Source organism: Rhodnius prolixus, unplaced genomic scaffold, assembly GCF_049639745.1.
Source record: "Rhodnius prolixus isolate KJV_2025 unplaced genomic scaffold, Rpr scaffold_2, whole genome shotgun sequence".
NCBI lineage: Eukaryota > Metazoa > Arthropoda > Insecta > Hemiptera > Reduviidae > Rhodnius > Rhodnius prolixus.
The window spans coordinates 56,986,760-57,012,978 of NW_027411592.1; the positions used below are offsets into that span (position 1 = coordinate 56,986,760).

The 26,219-nt window shown below is 36.5% G+C and overlaps 1 protein-coding gene across 5 annotated transcripts in view; it reads right to left on the bottom strand.

The window, feature by feature from the left end:
- Positions 1-26,219, bottom strand: part of LOC141450052 (uncharacterized) — a 134,173-nt gene that overhangs the window by 29,973 nt on the left and 77,981 nt on the right. For all 5 annotated transcript variants that reach the window (XR_012455912.1, XM_074120076.1, XM_074120075.1 and 2 more), the window contains exon 4: positions 24,519-24,574. The gene's annotated coding sequence lies outside the window, so the exon portion shown is untranslated. The remainder of the gene's footprint in view (positions 1-24,518; positions 24,575-26,219) is intronic.

Sequence of the window (26,219 nt, forward strand, 5' to 3'; positions counted from 1 at the left end):
TTTCTCATATTAACCATTAAATAAAATCCAAGGCCTAGATCAGGGGAATCGAACCCACTAAACCAACAATACATCTTAGCATTGCGGGTCTAGTCTCATAACCGCCTAACCCACTTTACTATAAATTTCTTATATTAACCATTAAATAAAATCCAAGGCCCTAGACCGGGAGAATCTAACGTAGTACCCACCCAATACAGTTTCAAATCCCCTACTCCGCTTCCAGTAAAAACAAATTGAAAAAATAATAAACAAATCGGAGAATGCGAGAAAACTCTGGATTCCAGAACTGGGATCCATAGCGTATGGAATGCCCAATGAAAAATATTTGTTTTTTTTATTATTAATAACATTTTCAATTCTGAAAACACTCGTTTCATTTTATTCAACATTACCATCATCATAACTTCTTGCATTTACGCACATCTGGTTCAATTATAATTTTTTTTTTTTTTTTTGTAGATACAGGAAGTGAAATTCTATCTGAGTGCACTTCACTTCCTGTCACACCATATGATGGGCCTGCAAAGTGCCCATAAAAAAATAAAATAAATAAATATTGCTACATATCAGATTTCTTGTTTGAGGATAAAATGCAGCAGCCCTCGGTTTAAACTTTTTTTTTTTTTATTTTAATTTCCTGCGCAGTTATTGGAGCTTATTGTATATATATTTATGGGGACGTAGATTGCATTTCGTGGAGAGCTGTCTATATGGCCTCCCGTGGGATCGATTGGCCTTTAGCGTCGGTCCCAAAATACCCTTCTCTAAGGAATTCTAGGATCTGGGAAGGGTATCTTAACCATTTTCACCGGATCGCTTTCGTTATGAACTAAAAAAAAGATTCAATATATTTTTCTACATTCCAGCCAGTATATACGAGGTCTGTAAATTAAGTAATGAGACAGAATTTTTAGAAGTTTTTTTATTCAATGAACCGGGGCCAATTATCACTTTTACCGAGAGGTTCTTGAAAAAACTTCAAAAAAAAAAAGGGTCATTCGTGTGGAGACCAAACATCAAGAACAAGTGGGTGTTGCATCACCGATAATGCTCCTTGTCACACAGCAATTTCAATAAACCAGAGTTTTTGGCCCAGTAAAAACATTCCTGTGGCTCCTCACAGCCTCCTTATTCGCCCCTGACTTGAGTCCTTGTGACTTTTTTTCTCTTCCCGAAGTTGAAAAATCACCTCAAGGGAACAGTCATTTTTGGGACTGTCGAAAACATTCAAACGGCTGTAACGACTGAAGGCTATTCCAGTATCGGAGTTCGAGCACTGCTATTAGGAGTGGAAGAAACGTCTACAGCGCTATGTGGCTTCAGAAGGAAGTTATTTTGAAGGTGACAATATAGAATTGTAATTCTCTTTTGAATAAAAAAATTTAAAAAAGTCAGTCTCATTACTTAATTTACAGACCTCGTATAAACAAGCGCGACAAATTGGAGGGGTAAAAAAGCAACATACTTTGTGGAAATATTGAATAGAAGTGGGAAAACTTCCTCTCAAGTGGGGGAAGATAAAGCAATCAATAAATCAATAATGGAGGGGGTATGTGAGTGTGAGGAAGTGAGAGAGAGAGAGAGATAAAATAATAGAATGAAAATGACAATTCTACCAACAAGAGTCACAGCCGCAAAACAACAACCTCCGCAAAAAATTCTCATTCATCAATGTGGTGTTGTTATTTGTGTATATGTACGAGAACTATTTATTATGTAGGCAGCGCCACAGTTCATTGCTAAAAAAAAAATTCGGTCGTTTAGGTGGGAGACAGAGAATTACAAATGAATGGTAGATAATAAAAGTTCACTTTCACTAATTTTCGTCTCCTAGCACCTTATTTAGTAGAAGTATAAAACTGGTTCTAGCACATGTGACGTAACAAGATAGCTATATACCTACACCTGCTTATTTACAAAACCTTAAATAACTATTTATTTCTTTGTATGAGGAACTTGGGATTAGGTCAACATTTTTCGAAATTATATTTTTTCTCTTATTACACCGGAAATGATTTTTTCTCTCAGCAAAAATCTGCTGAATTAATTTTCTATTAGAATTTACAGTCGAGCCTCCCCCATAAAGGACACTCTCACTAGCGACCACTTCCATTTACGGACAGTTTTTGGATTTCCCCGTTTTTACCCCTATACACTTGCCTATATAAAAGAACCTTCGGTCTAACGGTCATTCTACATAGCGACCGCGGACATTGAGATTTTGGGGAACGGATTAAATGATGCACCTCCCACCAACGACCACCTTATTATTAAAAGTTTTCGTTTGACGCGGAGATAAAAATAATTATCCCCTCTCAAGTTTTTTTTTTTTTTTTTTTTTCTGGTTTTTCCTAAAGTTTCCTATGCAGGGTGTATAAGAAGGAGTGGTCGAAACTTCGGGAGGTGATTCTGCAGCTCAAATGCAACAAAAAATATTCTATTCACTATGGCCCGATTCTCAATAGTGACCAAGATATTTGTCTATATTCGTGTTTTTCACTATAAAAACAGACGTAACTTTTCTATCCTATATCCTACAACAAATCTGCTTGTTCCAAACGAAAGAGCATTAAATTTCCTATAAATTTGCTCAATTCAGAGCCTCAAAACGTTTCTTATAACTATGAAATTTTTACTTTAATGTCTAAAAAATTAGTTCTCGATGATTTTGGTTAAAATTTTCAACTGTATTTATTCAATACAATACTGTATTTAATACTGTATTTATTCAATACAATACTGTATTTAATACTGTATTTATTCAATACAATACTGTATTTAATACTGTATTTATTCAATACAATACTGAATTTAATACTGTATTTATTCAATACAATACTGTATTTAATACTGTATTTATTCAATACAATACTGTATTTAATACTGTATTTATTCAATACAATACTGTATTTAATACTGTATTTATTCAATACAATACTGTATTTAATACTGTATTTATTAAAGTCTGAAATATTCGCAAATTAAAGAAAATCTCTCGACTTTTCCTACTCTGAGAAAAGTAACTTATGATTAATAAGTTACTAGAATATAGTAGAACAAATAAAAGTTATTCTTCCAATGATATTATTGGTTTGTAGAGTATATTTCGTGGTAAAAAGCCCGAAGCAAAATGATAACAGAGTTTTAGTTACCTTAATGAATCAAGGAGTCACATAATTTCAGAAAAAGTTGCGCATTTATTGAGCTTCAAGATCATATGGATGTTTTTGGTTTTTAATAAAACCCTACCCAGATCAGAGGTGTGTGAATGCAGAAAACTGGGTTTTTGCGTAACCGACTTTTCACTACTAATTTACTCAAATGTCAATTTTTGGAAAAAGAACTAAAAGAATAGTTACCTTTATAGTTTTTAACAATTATTATTTAATAAAATGGAAGTAAAAGCCCATATAAGCTCCATACATCTGGTACCATTTTAACAATTTTTCAATATTACTTTGGACGAACAATATTATTTTTTCCGCTATGTCTCTCAAACGAAAGTGGTTTAACTCTAGAAGAGAAAATAAATGTTTTAGAAGATTTTACAAAAACCAAATCGAGCCATCATCATCAACTTGCCGAAAGGTTTTTTTTCTATTTTTCTAATAATGGATGATAGTATGATGATAATTTTACCATAAATTATTATGGTTAAGAATAAATGTGATGATTATTACAAAAATTGTTATAAAAATTATTAATTAAGTCAATATTATGTAGCTTTTTTGATAAATTTTTTGGATAATTAAGAAAAATCTGATGCATATCATATAGCTGCAATAATTATGCAATTATGCACGTTTTTAAATCTATTAATAATAAATAATTTTTAAATAGATGTTTGGAAAAAAAACCATATTTTTTCTAATGAAACTTGCCTACCTCCTTCTAACGGCCACCTCCAAACAGCGGCCACTTTGCTTTCCCCCGCCAGTGTCCGTTATTGAGAGGTTCGACTGTATAACTAATTCTTGGGGTGAATTTCCCTTATAAGATTGCATGATTTTGGCAGAACAAAGGAAATGCTAAAGAATATTACAATCCCTTTGTTACGTTGGAAGCATTTAAACAGCACGGTACTAGCTGCAAAATCTACGGAAGTAAGGCCAAGGGGACGGAACTTCAATAACATCTCCTTAGAAAATGCTTGCATTACGCTCGTGGACGATTCCTAAAGGTATAACGGCTTTCAATCTAGAGCCGAACTAGCTAGCTCTATTCTGACGACTTTGAATGGTACAGGATTATATTGAAGTAGTGTTCTAGAAGAAGTACAATGTGTTGGACCCACTGTTGTTCCTCTCTTGGAGAACCCTCCACCAAGTACCAAATTTGCCAAGTTACCAAAAATTATATCATTGCCTGAAGCTCGACGTCACAACTCTCCCAGTAACTAACAAAAAATCAATGCTCATGGTAAATAATTTCAAAACCAAAATGATAAGCCTAAAATAGATTTAGTGCGAATGATTTATGGTAACTAAAATATTACAAGTTCAATAATCGAAAGTTCTGAAGAGTGAGGTTTAAATTTGATTGGTGAAATCAAGGTCGCAGAAGGTTAGAACATATGTAAAGAATACCGAGAAGATGGTGATATATTTCAAGCTCTAGTTTAAATAAACGGGGCTCCTGTGCACCTGTCCTCTTCAACAGCAATCTCTCTTCCTAGTACAAGATCTGGTGCGCTACCTTGGACTCTTTATAGGACAAACGATTCACATGGAACCCACACACTAGACTTAAAAGACAAGCAATGACAAAACGTGCGAAACTTCTTTACAGACTACTTGGACGACTCTCCAAATTACCCATTGAACTCAAACGTTTAATATACAATACTATCCTCAAACCTATGTGGACTTACGGTACTAGAGCTGTCTTGGGTTCAGCCAAACCTACAAACATACGGGACAGTACAGGACATTTCAGACAAAACTACTGCCGACAGATAGTTGACGCTCCCTTTCTACGGTGACTAACCTCATTCTTCACAACGACCACAACATTCCAATCGTACAAACAACTCGCCAAGACTAAATATCAAAAGTTCCATACTGCTCTCTCTGCTTGCTCTCGCCTCCTTTGACATTCCTGACAATCCTTTTCGCAGACTGAATCGTCAATGGTCCCGAGACCTCCTTGAAGACCTCAAGGAGGTTATGATAATCGGTTTCCTGTCAAGAGCGCTACCGCTGGGTAGTTTCTCTCTTGCTGCTCATCACGCACCAATATATCTCACCCACCTTCTAATTTACTTATTGTATGTATAAATAAAATTTTAATTTTAAATTATTGGACGTTACAGATTTAATAAGCGGTTTTCTACAAATTATGTACAAAATTTGTAATCGGAGTATCGAGTAATTATGTTACAAAAACATGAAGTTAAGTCGAAATTCTAGTAAGAAAAATTCTTGTAGTGCAAGATTGAATTTAGTTTTTTCTATTTCATTGAATGTTGTGGAAAGATCAAGGAGACATCTATAGACACAACCTAACTAGTGTTAATGACTTTAGATTAACTAAAATAAGCTAGCTTAATAAGATAGTTGCTTAATATGTCACCCTCACAATCTCAGTGTGAAGATCTTTATGGCCAAAGATTCTTAAAAAAATAAATAATTCCAACACCATATTGGCGTGCCACAAAATCAACAGATGGTATTAATCCAGGTCATGTCGTCACCATCAAACACGAACACTCTACGTACTTATGTTTGTATGCCTGTGCACATGGTGGGGGGGGGGGTACCGTTAATGTCATATCATCCGACTCTGCTTTTACGGTGATTGGTGATTTAAAAATCACAGAAAAAAATTAATTAATTATTAAATTAAATAAAAAGGGAAGGGATTAGCTCTGCGGTTAGTGTATTGGATTCCATGGGGGAGATCACAGGTTCGAATCCCAGCTGCTGGCCCTTAGATTTTTCTCTCTTCCTAGGGAGCTTCTTACAGCTCACTGTTCGGGAATGGTACAGTGTTGTCTGTAACTAAAGAAAACATTCTCCGGAAGCCGGCAGTGCACTGAAAAAAGTTCCGGGCGCCGATAACGCTCAGATTTTGACGCGCCTTAAATCATAAATAAAAAAAAAAAACTAAATAAAATAAAATTTAAAAAAAATAGACGTCATGGAAGCCATTTTGATTCACTCCAGCGCTCGTAATGTAAATCGTTGCAATAATTCAACTCAAATTCAGTGTCTGGCGCTGAATGATAACGGTAAATTTATTTGAATTTATATTATAAACAGGAATTTTAACAAAACAATGTACAATTATTTCATCGCATTTCTCCATTTTTTTTTTGTTTTATGGAGTTAATCGAATTGTGCAGTGAATGGCTCAAATGATTCAAGTTACTCGTAAAAGCTAAATATGCGCTAAAAATTTCCGAGATGAATGAAAAAATTACTCAATGAGTAATACGTCTTTAACTCTCAATGGATTCTCCGCTTTCCTTTTCTCCAAAATGGCTCCAAGGATTTTTCCATAAACTTCCAGACATATTATATTACACGATTTATAAGTTTTGCTGGAAATCATTTTTCTGGATTCATTTTAGGAAACGGATCTCTGAGAGGGACTAAGGTAAAGCTTCTCTATAATAAGGTTACAATTTAGAGTAGTCATCATAAATTGAATAAAGTCTGAAATATTCGCAAATTAAAGAAAATCTCTCGACTTTTCCTACTCTGAGAAAAGTAACTTATGATTAATAAGTTACTAGAATATAGTAGAACAAATAAAAGTTATTCTTCCAATGATATTATTGGTTTGTAGAGTATATTTCGGGGTAAAAAGCCCGAAGCAAAATGATAACAGAGTTTTAGACACCTGTTTGCGAGAGATAGCGGCCTTGATTTATTGCCGCTATTTGTTGCGCAGCTGATATTTTGTGGGGGTTACCAGCATTTGTGTGTGCCTGAGTGTGGGTGTTATAACCCAGTTTGATGAGTGGGGGGGGGAGTAGAGTGAGATAGACAAAGTGGAAATGGAGATAGTGTGAGGGTAACTCTACAAGGGGTTGTGAAGTCTGGAGGTTTAAAATCGAGGAAGATGCGCCAGAGAGGATTTCTTTTTTTCCCTGTCCGTGTGCCCACAGGATAATATAACAGTAACAGAATCACAGCCCTCGAGAGCTAGGTATAACTAAAATGGAAGTCCAAAAGAGAAAAAGGAAAGTCTTACTCTTGATCATCATATCCTCAACATCCCTTGAGGGTGGAGGAACTAGAACGCGCACCAAAAGAGAATTAGTACCCATAGAGGTTTAGTACCAGTCTGGGAATACCTAGTCCGCTATGGTTTATTCTTGAAGTGTTTCTCGGGGTCGTTGCCGATTGATTAATGCACGACCAAGGCGGCCGTCCCCTAGACACCAGGATGTGGACACTCCATCCGGTAAAAAGCGCCCCCAAACGTGGCCAGTTTATCTCATTATCCCGACTACTCCTCCAGGTCACACCAACCAACAAAATTTGCACTTCCTTTGCAATATTTAGCCACCAAGAAAGCCACTGCTAGGTAGCACAGTGTTTGTACTAAAAGTAGCACAAGTCATTTCTCCTTTCATCTCCCTATGATGCACTGAGTTACCATGGTTACGTAGTACGGTGGTGTGTGGACTGTATTGTGGTAATGAGGGTATCCTCTGCAGACAATCCTCATTCCCCAGCACATAACCTTCCAGGTCAACAAAAATGGTTACTATTTCCTCTCTTTCACAATTCTATCGGTTTCCTGAATTCTTTTGCAGTACAATGATGGGTTCTTTTTTCTTTCTTTTTTGTGACAAATAATAAAACATAAAAGAGAAGGGATTAGCACATTGGATTCCCAGAGGAGACGTGGAGATCCTGGATTCAAATCCAGCTGCTACGCACTGGATTCCCAAGCGAAGATCTTGGGTTCTAATCCATCTGTTATCCCTCAGATTTTCTCTTCCTAGGAGCTTCTTATAGTTCACTGTTCGGTGAAAAGTTTCGTCTACAACGAGAGAACTCTGTCCGGAAGCCAACAGTGCACCGGAAATGTTTGTAACAAACAATAAATCATAAAAGAGAAGGGAATTACCACACTGGATTCCCCGGGGAGACGTGGAGATCCTAGGTTCAAATCCAGCTAATGTCCCTTAGATTTTCTCTTACTACGTAGGAGCTTCTTATAGTTCACTGTTTGGTGAAAAGTTTCGTCTACCATACAACGAGAGAACTCTGTCCGGAGGCCGGTCGGTAGTGCACCGAAAAAAAGTAGGTATATTAATTCAAAGAATTACGACTTTGCAGGTTAACTGATTTCTTACAAATTCCCATAGTAGATCATTAGAATATAAACACGATCTTAAAATGGGCTTAATCTTAAGAAAATATTTATTTTTAATTGCTTCTGTACAAACAGATAGAAGTAACAGTTAATGCGATAAATTGCAGTAATTACAAAATTAATTTAATTGGCAAACCACCTGTAAGCGGATCTAATACGAGTTATTGTTTTATTTACTTTATTTAATTAGATAATTTTCTAGACATGGAGATGAATATTATTTCTATTAGCAACGCCTTCTAAATGATTAAATGTAGAAACAGTTAATTATTTAAAGAATGCTATAAAATTTTATGTATTGATATGTAGGTAGTAGGTTTTATACTACACACCAATCACTTGTAATTAAAAACCAACAAAACAATAATAATTAAAATATCAAAAATGGAATTTTAATATCTGATTTTATCCATCTCACACTATTCACCGTAAGTGTAGCTGAAACATAAGTGGAAGTTCGAAAGCTCTACACTAAACTGATCAATATACCTCTGATGATGCATTAAAGTCCGAAACCGGGTCAAGGATACAATAAACATGCAAGCTTCGACAGGATTAAATCACTGATGTTTCATTAGCTGCGGATTTTCACATTTTTCTACCTTTTCAGCGCTGAGTTCAATATTCTAGGATTTCCCGCGTGGGGTTCCAATTCGTTAACCAACTGAACTAATCATATTTCCTAAGAGTGTAATATTATTTTTTTTTTCTGCAAACGTTTCAAATAATTTACAAGATCAACTCAAAAAAAAATTACACGATAAAGCTATCCCTTAAAGGTTAGGTTAGGTAGGTTATGTTATGTTAGGTTAGGTAGTTATTGAATTTTGATATTGCACTAACTTAAACTTTAGAACCATAGAATTTAAAAAAACAAATTAGCGATCAAACGACACACAACAAACGATCAAATCTGACCCTGACGAACAAACGAGCACTATAATACCGCTCTTCTTGCCCCCAATATGGACGTACGGAATACAACTCTACGGAAGCGGTAAAAAAAATCGGAACATCAATCGACTTCAAACCTTACAGTCCTAAAATTCTAAGAACAATAGTTAACGCTCTCTTCTATGTCTCCAATCACACAATATTCACTCTGAACTAAATATTCCTCTCGTTTCTGGAAATAGATCCAATCACGGTACACAAAACTCCACTCAAAATTTACACAATCACAACATGTCTACTAGAAAGCGCTTCCTTCAAATCCACAGCGTAGACTAAACGTGGCGGTAGCGACCATCTCAACATCCTCCTAGGATGGTTGCTCTGTAAGGAACATATATAGAACAGACATTTAGCTCTGTTGGCAGGTTGATTTTAACTGCTAGCGATTGGTAATAATTTGAAACTATTTGTAATTCTTCACATATAACATCTCGTACAAGTACTGCTACCCCACCGCAGGCACGTTGTCCTCGGAGATAGTCGTGTCTAAAACAGTTATAGTACGGTATCTGTAACCTGTCTTCTGGTTTCAAATGTGTCTCCTGTAGACACACTATTAATGGAGACTGTTCTCTAATCAATCGTCTTAATTCCTCCCTATGAGTTGTATAACCATTTAAGTTCCACTGTAGAATACTCATGATGATGGTAGTTTGTTTCCATTGAAAATCATTTTATTTTACTTTTTGCCCCTTTCAGCTGGTTCTCCTCGGTATTCTCATCTACGGTGTTTTGAGGTTCTTTTGATTGTTTTGAGGATCTCATTGATTTGGTCACCCTTTGAGTCATAGATGAACCTGATGACGAGGCTGATGACAACGGGCGTCTTAGGCCTCTACTATTAGGCCTACTTGAAGGGCGTTGGTCGCCAGTATTTTCAAGTGTCTGGTCTAGGTTTTTACTTTCTATTTCACAATTTCCTTTTTTGGGAGTTTCATTAACATTAGATTTACTTACCACTTTTTTATTTGACTGTTTGTTAGTTAAACTTGGACCCGTCGGCAGCCTAACTCGAAGACCACTTCCGGAGGGTTTAATATCAGGAGTTTGTACACTCTCCGCCGGAACTTCTGTCGGTTCCGGCAGAACTCTCTGTACTCTCTCCAACTTTTCTATCCTCTCTGAAAGTGCCTCAACAGCTGTCACTAATCTTGTTAACAAGCTTTCTAGTGGTCGCTCCCGTTCATTACTGATGCTGGCTGCTTGTGCGTATGACTGTTCATTCGTTCGAGAAGGTAAAATTCTTCTCTTCGCTTGGGCGTAGGTGAGTTTCTCCTTTGTCATAATTTCTTTGATTTTCTTCTCATTTATGAACACTCTACACTTTCTAGCCCAGGAAGAGTGTCCTTCAGAACAGTTCACACATTTCATTGGGGTCGTGCACTCGCCATCGTGCCTTGGTAGGCCGCACAATCCGCAGACCGGGTACTGGCTGCTACAATTCATCGCTGTGTGGGCGAACTTCATACATTTGAAGCAGCGCACTGAACTAGGAATGTAAAGCCGAACTCCCAATACCAAGTATCCAATATTGACCTTCCTAGGCAGTATAGGGGTATCAAAGGTAAGCACCATTGCCGGTGTAGGTGTAGGTGCTGCTGCCCTGTTCTGCTTCCTGGAAGTTAGTCTCTTAATTTCTATGACATTTTGTGAGGCTAATTCTTCTTTAATTTCGTTCTCATCACAATAGAGTAATTCATAAGAACTGATTACACCTCTAGAGACATTCAGGCCCCTATGAGGTTCAACTCTCACCGCTTCATTGCAGAAAACTGTCACACTTAGTAAATTGCCAAAGTGAGCCTTTGACATAACTTTTATCAATAATGTCCCATTTCTCAGCTTTTTGATTTCAGAACCAGGTACTATGTTATTCAAAGCCTTGTATAGCTTTATAACACTTACTTCCTTAAAAGACTTCTGCTCATCCACCATTTTCATTATCATAAATTTACTTTCTAATACACTGCCTGATGAAAAAAGAGGGTTTGTTTGAGGATTCATAATAGTATGAATAAGGTTCATCTCCTAAGTGGTCCAGCCTCCCTGGACTCTCAAATGGGCCCCGATAGTAGCCATCCCTTTGTAAAGGTAATGGGGTACCGGGGCAGACCATCATAGAAGATATAGTCAAACACCCATGAACGACCCAGTCACTGTGTAAAACACAATGTAGTGCCTCCACGGGTCTCATCCTAACCCACAGGACCCACACAAAAGTATGGTCGTCCCAAGCCGATTGATCGAACTAGGGCTGTCGTTCGACCACCCCTCTAGACGAAGCAAGGGCCAAAGACGAGTGTTGGACTTGGGAGTCCGCAGATCTCCGTCGTCCTCAGCGCCCAGGATCCCTCTTTCCGCCAACATGGGTTGCCACGCACGGCAAACACGTGGGAGACCGTAAACTTCTCAAAGACCCTAGTGTACGAGTGTAAACTGAGAGTAAGTCTGGGTGTGAATGTGTGTGTGTTTGTGTGTGTGTGTGTGTGTGTGTGAGGGTGTATGTATGAGTTTGTGTGTGAAAATGTATGTATGAATCTGTTTGTGTATGTGTGCTGACTGGTACCCGTGGGGGCGTCACTCCCCAGGAGCAGCTAATCTGCACCCCCTGCGGGTAAAGTTTAGTTAATTGCAATTTGTGGCAATTGTGTGAATAAAAAAGTAAATAAAAACAAAATCACGTTATATTATTATTCTTTGTTTTATGTGAGAAAATAGAGTGTTTTAAAAAGTAATTAGAAATTTAAAAAAAAAAAATAAAATAAATAAACAAAATCCCTTCACTTCAAGTACGAAACTAGAGAGAACTAACCCGTAGTACAGGGAACAGTAAACTTAATAACTATGGAATTGTTTATAATTCAAATAGGGTTTTATTTCCCTGCCCCCCCACTACAGCCTGGCCATACTGTTGTCAACAGAAATTTTACAGCTGTTTTTCCAGCTTTTGGGAAACAGAACTTTACAGCTGTTAAAAATAATTAATTTGAACCAGTTAGTGTGCCGGAGAATGGTGGGAGAGAGAGAGAGAGAGAATGAGGGAGCGAGAGGAGAGTTCCGGTTTGTGCGTGCAGAGACCGGGGCATTGATTTAATGCTTCAATTTTTACAATTTATTTTCTCCTCTCCCCTTGTTTTTTTGGGGAAGGAGGGCGCTACACCGTGGGACAATGCTAAGTAATTTTCTTCGTCAAATAATGAGTTCGCTAAATGGAAATTGTGCAATTATACTGAACAATTATTGTTGAAATTAGTTTTTTGTTTGGTGTTTTTTTGGCAGGATAGGATGATTTATTCTGTTCTATTACTTTCTTTTATCGCTGCCACAATAAACTTCATTGAATCAATCACAATTTTGGGTGTGACGTTTTACAGTGGAAATGCATGTACGAGGGTCGTTTGAAAAGTCCGTGCAAAGTCAGAGAGATAGCACCACTGGCGCGTATCGTGGTTATGTTTAGTTAGTAGCATCTCTTGGAAGAACACACACCAAGTTTCAGCCAGATCGGTCTATTTCTTTGTGTTTGGCATTCGTTTGAATCGAGGAAGTCGAGTGATTTTCAAAAAATGGACGAAAAAGAATTTCGTGTGTTGATTAAACACTACTTTATGAAAGGCAAAACGCCTCAGGAGACTAAAGAGAAGCTTGATAAACATTATGGTGACTCTGACATCTTCGATTAGAACAGTTTATAAGTGGTTTCAAAATTTTCGGAGTGGCCATATGGGCACAAGTGACGCTTGAACGTTCTGGACGCCCTGTTCGAGGTTACTACTCCAGAAATCATTGATAAAATCCATGATATAGTGATGGATGACAGAAGAGTGAAGGTGCGTGAGATTGCTAGTGCTGTGGGCATCTCGAATGAACGGGTACATAATATTTTGCATCAACATTTGGACATGACAAAGCTATCCGCAAGATGGGTGCCGCGATTGCTCACGCTTGACCAAAAACGAAATCGTGTGAAGTGTTGCAAGGACGGTTTGCAGCTGTTCCAGAAGAATCCGCAGGACTTTAAGCGTCGTTTCGTCACTGTGGATGAAACATGGATACATAGTGATGTATCCATAGTGATGTAGTGACACTCCTGAGACCAAAGAACAATCTAAACAATGGGTTACCAAGGGGGAATCTGCGCCAAAAAAGGCGAAGACCGTTCCTTCGGCCGGAAAGATTATGGTGACTGTCTTTTGGGATTCGCAAGGAATAATCCTCATCGACTATCTGGAAAAGGGTAAAACTATTACAGGTGCATATTATTCATCGTTATTGGATCGTTTAAAAACCGAGCTGCAAGAAAAACGCCCACGATTGGCCCACAAAAAAGTCCTATTTTAAGCTAAATCATATTTAGCGTATCCCTGATTGGTTTCAGGAATTTCATCCATCGTCAGGGGTAGACTAATCAGTTTGGTGAAGAGATTCGTCTTCACTCACTGTTTCCTGTCACTCACTACGCTTGCTCAAATGAAATCATTTAGAGGCTACCTAAAGAGAATTTTGGAAAACTCGAAAAAGATCAGGTGTGCTCAACCTGAGGAGAAAATGAATAACGTAGTGAAGAATATTTTTATCCTCAAGCGTTTTAGGGTACGATATTTTGCGAAATACATCTTTTGCCAGCTACAATCTTCACTCTGTAACCCTGTTGCACTCTGCAACAACAATAAACGCTACATTCCCTTCCTGCTAGTACCTCCCCCTACCCGCCTCTCTATCTGTCGGCCAAGAGATAATTAAAACAGTAAAATAATTCTAATTAAAGACTAATAATTAGTTTTAAGGTCGTGTGAAATAGGACGCAGCTAGAAATTTTTAGATTACATCCACTTAAAATACGTTCTATAAATAGAAACATATTTTTTTATTACCTACAATTTCCGTTCTTAATAAAAATTTATTACAAACATGTCGTATTGTTTTATTGCGAATGCCGTCATAAATTTGTAAACTAACATATGGAAATGTGTAAAATATTAGCTATTTTTTGATAAGCGCCTTCTTGTATAAAAAGGAAGTCAACACTGAGCGAGCCAGAAAAATCCAAGCAGATAGATTCAAAACCCAGGATTTCTGCGTTTGTATTTCACCTCAAGGCAATCAAATGATTAGGGAAACCATGAAACACTAACTTACAAGATAAGACCGGTAGTGCTTTATTAAAGCGAATGCTGGATTCTGATCCAAGAGAGGAAGACAGCGTTGAGAGTATGATGGGAAAGAAAAGTATTGAGGAAATGGTCCTGTAAACGAGGGAGAGGGACGGAGAGAATCAACACCAACTTGGAACTGTAAACCTCTCTGTGGAGAAGCAAACATCGTTGAATGCATTAAAAAAAAAAGAAAAAAGACTGAGTTGTGGAGAGGATGGTGGATAATAGAATCCCTAAACGCCTTTTATATGGAAGGTCCGGAAGCGTCAGAAGGCCAAGGCTGAGGATGCTTGATGACGTCGAAGAGGATTTAAAGGAAATGGGTGTGCGAAGGTGGAGATTAAAGACTCTTGAAAGAGCTCAGTGGAGAGCCTTGATTGAGGGGTCCCTGGTCCTTTCAGGACTGTAGTGCCGAAGAAGAAGAAGTTCTCTTTCCGGTAACGATTAAAGACTCTTGATAGAGCTCAGTGGAGAGCCTTGACTAAGGAGGCCTTGGTCCTTTCAGGACTGTATCGCCGAAGAAGAAGAAGTTCTCTTTCAGGTGGCGATTGAAGGCTCTTGATAGAGCTCAGTGGAGAGCCTTGATTGAGGAGGCCCTGGTCCTTTCAGGACTGTAGCGCCGAAGAAGAAGAAGTTCTCTTTCAGGTGGTGATTAAAGATACTTGATACAGCTCACTGGAGAGCCTTGATTGAGGAGACCCTGGTCCTTTCAGAACTGTAGTGCCGTGGAAGAAGAAGTTCTCTTTCCGGTGGAGGATTGAAGGCACTTGATAGAGCTCACTGGAGATCCTTGATTGAGGAGGCCCTGGTCCTTTCAGGACTGTAGCGTCAAAGAGGAAGAGGAAAAAGAAGAAGAAAATAAAAACTCACAAATCTTAGAGGGTGATGGTAAAACCATTATTTCAGCTTCTAACACTGTCCGTGGTCAAAAAAACTAGACTAAGTTCGAAACTCTGCTATGAGAATAATTACTTAGAGATCCCTCGTTAGCCCTTAGCTGTTTCAATGGAGGCACACATCTTTATTGTATTCCTAACCTTTTTCGAATCTTCACCCATCATCAGAAATAAGATTAACCAGCTTGGCGTAGAGAATTTGACTTCATTTATGTCTTGCATTATACACTTGTTGACTCAGCAGTGTGGACTAACTTAAATTCAACAAGTGCAGTAAAAAATAATTAAATTCAAGCTCTCTTCAACACATAGATTAATCAATCACTAATGATGGATGAAACTGCGAAAAACCAATCAGATATACAACAAAAATGCGTGCCACGATGGATACAAAAAAAATAAAATAAAAAAATCATTTTTTTCAGACTCAGGGGACTTCATGACGGACATTTCTGAATTAAACGCAAAATTAGTAATTTTGCACAACATTAATGGACATCATTAATGTGGATTTTGTTTTAAGATATTTTTTTTTCTTTTTAAAGGCACGTCAACATCAAAGGTTATTGGCGCCTGGAGCTTTATTTAGGCTTTATTTTCGGACAGTGTTCTCTCGTTAGAGACGATCCTGTAAGAAGCTCTTTCTTTATTATTTAAGTTTTTATTTAATATCGCAAAAGGGGGGACAAAGAAGACAAACAAAAAACTTGGATAATAATCATTATAAGAATAAACAAAAAATTACCTAAATACCATTTTTCATATTAGCCTGAGGAAATTTTCAATTTTAAAAATATCTAATATACCTAAATATTCTGTTTTGGAGATAAAAACTGTTTACAAAGGAAACATTAGCCTCATTATGATATTCTGTAAAAATTATATTTCCACCGAAAAAAATTTATTCCATAAAAGTCTCTACTCTTCAAGATAGCACTGAACAAACATTGTTTCATCTGAATATTATTTTATATTTTCTTTTCGATTAAATAAGAGTTTTTAAAGAATTCTCGGTTTTTCCTGCTTTATTATTATTTATTTTTTTTATTTAACCCATCAGTAAAAAGAGGAAATGTAGCAGATTTGCAATAATATGGTTTCCGTAGTTTCACAGATTGTAGGCACCACAAAAGAAGAGCGGTTAAGAGAGAAACTAGACCTGAAATGCTAAGATGTATTGTTGGTTTAGTGGTTTCGATTCCCCTGGTTTAGGCCTTGAATTTTATTTAATGGTTAATATGAGAAATTTATAGTAAAGTATGTTTGACAGTTAAGGGGCTAGACCCGCAATGCTAAGATGTATTGTTGGTTTAATGGGTTCGATTCCCTTGGTCTAAGCCTTGGATTTTGTTTAATGGTTTTAATATGAGAAAATAGTAAAGTATGTTAGGCGGTTAAGAGACTAGACCCGCAATGCTAAGATGTATTGTTGGTTTAGTGGGTACGATTCCCCTGGTCTAAGCCTTGGATTTTGTTTAATGGTTTTAATATGAGAAAATAGTAAAGTATGTTAGGCGGTTAAGAGACTAGACCCGCAATGCTAAGATGTATTGTTGGTTAGTGGGTTCGATTCCCCAGGTCTCTAGGCCTTGGATTTTATTTAATGGTTAATATGAAAAATTTATAGTAAAGTATGTTAGGCGGTTAAGAGACTAGACCCGCAATGCTAAGATGTATTGTTGGTTTAGTGGGTTCGATTCCCCTGGTCTAAGCCTTGGATTTTGTTTAATGGTTTTAATATGAGAAAATAGTAAAGTATGTTAGGCGGTTAAGAGACTAGACCCGCAATGCTAAGATGTATTGTTGGTTTAGTGGGTACGATTCCCCTGGTCTAAGCCTTGGATTTTGTTTAATGGTTTTAATATGAGAAATTTATAGTCAAGTACATATGTTTGATGTGTGAATAATAAATTCAGGGCCGTTAGCTTTTCACTTCCTAGGAGCTTCATTGTCCAGGGATGGACTGAGTTGTTTGTAACACTGGAGGCCAGCGGTGGACTGGAAAAAGCTCTGGGTGCCAATGACCACAAAGAATGAAAATAAAAATGAATTTAGCGCTTCAAGATTTTGAACTTAAAAACAGTTTTCGTCAACTCAAACATAGAACCTACTAGCTTTTGTTTGGAAATATGTTAAAAACTAATTAATTATAAGGAAATCTGGGAAAGCTGTAGAGTTTGGGCTTTTCTTAATAGAGTTATTTCACATTGGATTTTCCTTATTGCTTTCTCTGGCTGTTCGTAAGACTAGTGCCCAAAATTTTTTGTAATAAAGTTTTCAAAAACATCTATGTGTTAGCACAAAGACATGGAGGAGGGAAGAAAGCAACCTACGTTTGGAAAGATTTGAGAAGGAAATTAATTGACCAAGATTTGTGATAAAAACTATACTGACGAGGCCGGCCCTAAAAAGGACAAAAAAGGCCTTGAAATGAGTGAGCCTTAGGATAGAATCCTAATTATGCTTTACTTATTGTTTTAACCTCTTATTTAATATTGCTATGTCCTTCTAAAATTATAATTTAAATATTTATATGCTTTGTATGTTCATTATTACGTAACTTAATGATATGGTATTCTGTCCGTAATAAGAGATATCAGTCTACTGATAACACAACAATGTCCTTTCGAAATCTGTCTCGTATTACGTATGTTACATACATACGTACATACGTGAGGAACAATCATTTTTGGTTTTGTTTTCAGTTTTACTAATTCTGAGTTTGGGCTGAGTTAGTTAGTTTCTAATTTTCTTTATGATTATAAAAACATATCACAATTAGAATTGTTTTGCTCAGAAATGCACATAGAATAAATAATTGCATCTATTGTTAACCTAAACCTTGCTATACAGTTCTTGTAATGTTGTTTTCTTTTTTTTTTAGGTCATATTATTTAAGGGGATTTCAAAATTATTATTAGATCTATTGTTCAACCAACTTTCTGGAATGATCTAAGTTCTATCTCTCTCTCAAAATGAAAACAAAGTTCCGCTACTTTTACTACAATTGTCGAAGTTCCAATTTACACATTTTGTCCAGCTACGAATTTTGTAACAATATTTAATTCTAAAATTAGGCGCCACGGTAGCCGAGCGGTTAAGAGACTAGACCCGCAATGCTAAGATGTATTGTTGGTTTAGTGGGTTCGATTCCCTGTGTCTAGGCCTTGGATTTTATTTAATGATTAATATGAGAAATTTATAGTAAAGTATGTTAGGCGGTTAAGAGACTAGACCCGCAATGCTAAGATGTATTGTTGGTTTAGTGCAGTAGTCGGCAAAGTGCAGCTCCAGAGCCGCATGTGGCTCTTTGGCTTCTTAAGTGCGGCTCTGGCACGAATATCCACGGAAGGCGCAATAATACTTTCATTTAAAAAAAAAAAACGGTAAGAAAAAATTACATCTTATTTTAGTAAATTAAAATTCTTCTAAAAATCGAGAACATGTATAATTTTTTGTATAAGTTAAAAGATAGATAGGTAATTAAAATTTTATATTGTTGTAAAAATACGTAACGAACATCGAGTTTAATTTTATTAGTTTTCGTAAACACAAACCATGTACAAGCTACCGGCTGAAATTGTTCGTATGTTATAGCAGGTTTCAGGAATTCAAAAACAGTAGAGCAACTTTAGCATTTGTTTAAAATCCTCTTAATGCTACGATAACCGAGTTGAAATTTTCTCCTTTTGAAATTGACATTGGTAGCTTTGAAATACAATTGCTGGATTTAAAAAACAAGGAGATATGGCGCTCTAAATTCGAACGTCTTTGTGTTGAATTGGAAATATTGGAGAAGAAAAAATGTGATCTTAGTTCACAACACAAGTGGTCTGCTTTGAATGACCTGGAGAAGGAAGACATGATCATTTTCAACGTTTGGAATAGTATTCCTGACTCTTACGATCACTGAAAAAGCTCGCGTTTGCTGTTCTTTCCCTTTTCGGTTCTACATATGTATATATGCGAACAATCTTTTTCAAGCATGAACATTATCAAAGAGTAAACTGAGAAGTCGTCTTATTGATGAGGACTTGGAATCATGCCTAAAATTAAAAACAACAACATACAAACCTGACTTACTCAAACCTTCCAAGGAGATGCAAGCACATTGTTCGCATTAATAAATATTTATTAAGTATGAAATTTAGTTTTATTTAGTGTACTATTTATTTAGTGTAATAAAAGTTTACTAAACAAGCAGATTTGGCTCCCATTTTTTTTAAAATTGTTGTAATGTTCATATTTGGCTCTTTGGCTAATAAGTTTGCCGACCACTGGTTTAGTGGGTTCGATTTCCGAGAAAATGGTCTTGGATTTTAATTAATGGGTGATATGATAAATTTATAGTAAAGTATGTTAGGCGGTTGGAGACTAGACCCGCAATGCTAAGATGTATTGTTGGTTTAGTGGGTTCAATTCCCTAGTCTAGGCCTTGAATTTTATTTAATGTTTAATATGAGAAATTTACAGTAAAGTATGTTAGGCGGTTAAGAGACTAGACCCGCAATGCCAAGATGCATTGTTGGTTAAGTGGGTTCAATTCCCGGTCTTAGGCCTTGGATTTTATTTAATGGTTAATATGAGAAATTTACAGTAAAGTATGTTAGGTGGTTAAGAGACTAGACCCGCAATGCCAAGATGTATTGTTGGTTAAGTGGGTTCAATTCCCAGTGTTTAGGCCTTGGATTTTATTTAATGGTTAATATGAGAAATTTACAGAAAAGCACGTTTGCTAGTCGCCTCCGTCCACGACACCTAATTGGTAGTTGGACGTTAAGCCCCGCCTGAAATTCTAAAATTAGTGTTTTTAAAAAAAACTGCTCAATAAAACAAAATGAATGTAGAAGGAACAAAATTAGAACATTTAATGTACACCCATCCTCTGTTCCAAAATCTCGACAACTAATTAAATAATTTATAGAAAAATTATTCATAAAACCATTTCTTTTTTCTTTTTTGTTTCCAGTGTAAGTTTTGGCTCAGGGTTTATTATCTCTTGGTAGAGAGAAAATCCAAGATCGCCATGGAGCAAGCCACTCACCAGCAGACTCCCAAGTCAAAAAATGGACAGAACTAAAAAGGAGGATGCTGTAATCAGTGAGCACCACAATATAGACCCTCTTGTGTTGCAGTGGCTTATAGCCTTTCTAGCCAACTTTATATAGGATCTAATCTGATATAGTGGGTTATACTTCCCCCACCCCCCAAACAGCCAATTCAGTGTAATGTATGGTGTTATAACCTATTAAATTCAAAACTGGTCCGGTAGGAATTTTATGAGGATTGTTAGCCAAAAAAAAACTGCACGAAAAAGTGAAACAACTTTCAAGACTATTTTTTCCCTATTTTCCGGCAATAAAAGACTAAATCCCTGAATTTTCTTTAAAATAAAGAAAAATGCTCGTTTATAAGCGGTTTTTTTTGCTAAAACGCGGATTTTATTAATAAGCATTTAACTATGCAATATAAATTTGATTTATACAGGGTGTCCCAAGCTATATGGATAACGACTTTTTCTCGGAAACTAAGATAGCTAGAGAAAAACTAAAAAATACGTGTTCCCTTAGTTTTTTGTTAGGAATCCAAATTTAATTTGTAAATTTTTTTCGGTGCATTCAGAAGCGAGATACAGGCACCAACTTTATTTTTTCAAATGGGAAGGTGCGGTTTTTATTTCAGAAATAGATTCCTCTATTTTTTTTAAGAAAAATTTACTTGAACGGTTTTTTTCTGTGAGCGATATTTTACAAGTTATGAATGAAAACATGATTCTTATAAGAAATGCCAAAAAGATAATATTATAACGGTTTTTTGATAGAATAAGAAGAAAAGTACTATTTTATTATAAATTTTACTCCTCATTAATATTACAGATCATGCTCGAAATGGCCTCCACCATTACAGATGCATAGACATGCTCTTTCCAGCCAATTGCCCCTTACTGCCAAAGAAATAGATTCGGCTTTAACCGAGTTACAGGCATCTATTATTCTTCGCTTTAGCTCATCTACAGATGCCAACCCAGCTTGATTCTGATGCACCTACATTTAGAAATGCTTCTAGGTAAGCAGAAATAAGGAAAGAAAGAAAAAAGTTATGAATAATCACCTTGTTTTTCAGGTATCCCTAAAGGAAATAGTCCATAGGTGTCAAATCCGGTGAACGAGGTGGCCACTGAATCGCCCCCCGAGTTGATATAACACGCCAATCAAATAGCCTGTCGAGATATCTCTTTACATGCCTGATGGTGTTATATCGACACGGGGGATATTGAGTGGCCACCTCGTTCACCGGATTTGACACCTATGGACTATTTCCTTTGAGGATACCTGAAAAACAAGGTGATTATTCATAACTTTTTTCTTTCTTTCCTTATTTCTGCTTACCTAGAAGCATTTCTAAATCTAGGTGCATCAGAATCAAGCCGGGTTGGCATCTGTAGATGAACTAAAGCTATCTTAGTTTCCGAGAAAAAGTCGTTATCCATATAGCTTGGGACACCCTGTATATTCGTATATTGTTTTGTTTTATTATAAATTCAATTAGAGAAGGTCATCAAAGTATATTTCTACAACATTATATGCGCAAAACAATAGTGAGTGATTGCTACTTTTTGAGTGTTTGCGCAGAAATAAAATATTTAAGGTTATCATTTTATCAAAGAGCAAAAAAAGAAAAGTAGTATCTTATGTACGTACAGTTATTCATATTGTAAGAATTTAATAATAATAAAAAATCATAAATTAATAAAATAACGACAATGTCTCCAAATTGTTATCATATTGTAAACATAATATAAAATTTCATATCTTTTTATTAAAAAAAAATATGTGGAGATATTTCTCAGTCTAACTGTCCAATACAAACAAAAAGAAAAATAAAGAATAAAAAAAGGCCTAAATATTTATTTATTTTTGTATATCATATTTACTTTTCTCCCAATTTGAAATGAGCCTATACTAAAATAAATAAAGTTTAACAATTTAAATTTATAAATATGGGGCGAAGTATTCAAAGAGATAAGAAATGAAATATATGATAATAAATTCTAAAATAGTTTTGTTGGCATAGTGATTTCAAATATAGTAGTGTTGTCTTTAATTTTTTTTTTTTTATTTATCCTTTTAATGTAATTTACACCTGTACCCACAGGGTACAATAGGTAAATGCGATAAGTGTATAAACCATTAACGTGTCAAACGTGAATGACGGCCATCCAGTGATGGCCGCCATTAGTCACCCAGTTGGTCACGGGGCCGACGGCGCCTCAGCCGTCTTCGAGGATTGGAGGGTAGCCGTAGTTGAAGACAGGTTTGCAGCTAAAGGGTTGGGATGAGATGAGAGATTTTGATGAAAATTTTTATATCGGATTTTGGCAAGTTCAGAGATGAGTGGAATTTGGAGATCTGTATGGATTGTGTGGTTACTAACATAGAATGGAGTGGTTACTACTATGTGGCGGAGAATTTTAGATTGGAGTGTTTGCAGTCTATTGATGTTTGATTTTTTAGCTGTTCCGTAAAGTTCGAGTCCGTAAGTCCATATTGGTGGTGAGAAGAGCTGTATAGAGTCGTCGTTTCTTCTGCAGTGAGAGTTTTGAGCGTTTGTCGTAGTAGTCTGGCTAGAAGTTTGTATCGTTTGTTTAGTTCGGTAAGTTTAAGTCTCGTATGGGGGTTCCAGGTAAGTCTCTTGTCTAGGTACATTCCAAGGTACCGCACATGGTCGGCTGGTGGGATAGGTGTATGATGTAAGAAGACAGGTGGTGGAGTTTGACGTTTGAGTGTGAAGACTATGTATTTAGATTTAGTTGGGTTAATTTTTATACGCCAGTTTTCTAACCAAGGTTCTATTGAGTGAAGGTGAGACTGTAGAGAGCGTACTGCGAGGATAGGGTCAGAGTGTGTGGAGAGAATGGCAGTGTCATCAGCGAAGGTGTAAATAGAGGTATTAAGATTAGAAGGTAAGTCGGCAGTGTAGATTGTGTAAAGTAGAGGAGCTAAGACACTTCCCTGTGGCATACCAGCAAGGACAGGATAGATGGAAGAGTGAGTAGTGCCTTGAAGAACTTGGAAGAATCTGTCAGAGAGATAAGAGCTGAGTATGAGGTAATAAGTGCTAGGAAAGATGCGTTTGAGTTCCCATAGTAGACCTTCGTGCCAGACTCGGTCGAAGGCTTGCGATACGTCAAGGAATACTCCAGCGCAGTATTGTTTTCGCTCGAGTGAAGAAGCGATGGTGTCTACAACACGATGGGCCTGCTGGATCGTCGAGTGGCAGCTTCTGAACCCAAACTGATGGTCCGGTATAATTTAATCTTTAATTTAAAAATAATATTATAACTTGACAAACGCTCAAAACTCTCACTACAGAACAAAACGACGACTCTATACAGCTCTTCTCCACCACCATTATGGACTTACGGACTCGAACTTTATGGAACAGTTAAAAAAAAATCCAACATCAATAGACTGCAAACAACTCCAAACCAAAATACTCCGCCACATAGTAGATTGCTCCATTCTATGTTAGCAAACCACACAATACATACAGATCTCCAAATTCCATTCGATCTCTGAACTTGCCAAAATCTGATATAAAAATTTCCATCCCAACCCTTTAGCTGCAAACTTGTCTTCAACTAAACTGCCCTCCAATCCTCGAAGACGGCTGAGGCGCCGTTGGCCCCATGACCAACTGGGTGACTAATGGATGGCCATCACTGGATGACCGTCATTCACGTCTGCCACGCTAATTATTTATACACTTCTCTCATTTACCTATTGAACCCTGTTGGTACAGGTGTAAATTTCATTTAAAGGATAAATAAAAAAAAATATTATAAGACGACTGATGAGAAATATACTCGCTTGAATTACTTTTACCGCAATTTACTCCAGAAAAAAAAAAAAAAACCGTTAAAAGCGCCAAAATTTACTCAGTAAAGTGGTGAAAGTTGCGATGTTCACCCCAAACACATTTCCTCATACTAAAAAAAAAAAAATTATAAGCTCCTGGATTAAGGGCACCAATGGGTATTCAAAAAGGAAGAAAAGAAAAATTAAGAATTTTGATATCTGATCTAAACCTTTACATCATTAATAAAGATCTTAGGAAAAATTTATGTACATCACAATTTTGAATAGTATAGTATATAGTTTAAAAATAAGTTACTCACCTCTGTTCTGGAGCCAACAGGATCGGAAAACCGGATCTCCCAGCTGATAGAAACTCCTGAAACATTTGATAGTTCATCAAATCATAGTTATTCAAATCATCACAGTTTGATAATTTATTTTTACAAAAAATTAAGGAATATAGTCAATAGAAATAGATTAAAAGATTGTATCGGTTTGCTTTAATTAAGATAGAAATATGCACATATATTTTTTATTTTTCTTTGCGTAATGAAAATTTACTACCGCATATTTACCCCAAGATTTTCTTAAAATTTCTTGTGCTAATTATTCATACGTAGTGATTTTGAAACTTTTTTAACCAGTTAAGCGGTGGAATTTAGTTTTAAAAAAACCCCACCACAGTGTGCCGGGATTAAAATCAGACAATGACGTGTATACACGTGTCGAACGCAGTCAGGGCAAAACAAACCAAAAGATTACAACGTCGCAATAGTCACTGCAAGCTCTGCAATTTCTAGGGCTTGAGATTACCAGAGCATTCTCTGTGCTCATTCAAAATCTTGCACCGCTTCACGTATGCATTGCCTCTAGTTAACTAGGGGACGGAAGAGCTTTTTACAAGGAAAAAAAGAGAGCTTTAAATTCTGTGCAAAACGAAATCATGCTCGTACTGAGGTCTGAATCTCTATCTGAAGGTAAAAACGGCATTGCACCAAGGGTTGAGAGCTTCTATTTGTGGTGTGCCTAATTCCCCAATCTCTAATGCGGAGACCAAACATGTGTACCAACTACTTATCATTTGGCTGACTCCCTCCACCCCTCTCCGTATAAAATACTTGGCAGTTCTTGGTAAGATATAGGAAACAACCCACCAAATAATATTCTTATTGTAAAACTTAGGATGGAAGATTTGCAAGGAATCGGTCAAATAAAACAACTCGTCTTTTTGCCAACATTTCGACAAATATATTGTCCTCTTCAGGGCCTGGATATTACATATATTTGGACACAATATATTTGTCGAAACGTTGGCAAAAAGACGAGTTGTTTTATTTGACCGATTCCTCGCAAATCTTCCATCCTAAGTTTAACAATTTGCGGTCACGAAAACTATATATTCATTCTTATTGTATTTTATTAAAATTTCGAGTTTTTATAGTTAATGGCAATTTTATATTTTTCAGGAGTATACCACGTCGAATAGAGATTTGGTTTGACTAGTGTACACGTCAAACACGCTTAACTGGTTAAAAGAATACACTTTAATTAGATTCCTCCAAAAGTTCTAAGAAATTGAATATAACTCAAACGCTAAGGCTGGAAACATAGTGGAGCGGCGAGCAAAGCGGCGAAATCAAACACAAGTAAACATAAGGGACCGCGCATAGTGGCGAGCAAAGCGAAGATAGAGCAACGCTATCTCTAGAGAGTAGAGCAAAGCGTTATGACATGTTTGATTTCTTCGCTCTCATCGCGCTCAATTTGTAAAGGTTATTTTTCAAAGGTTATGGATATTGATACATTTATTGGTTTAGTTTGTTTAAAGAAACCTCTGTGGGGCCATAGTATTTGTGAAGCTACAATAGTTTTTAACAATTAATAATTAATAGTTGAAATTAATTAACAATTAGTAGTTAATGGAGAATTCAGGTAATTTTTGCTACATTTAATTTGGTTCTCAATCCCTTAATGCTAACTTTCATCTAAATACTAGGCAAAATTAAATTACATTTTCACGT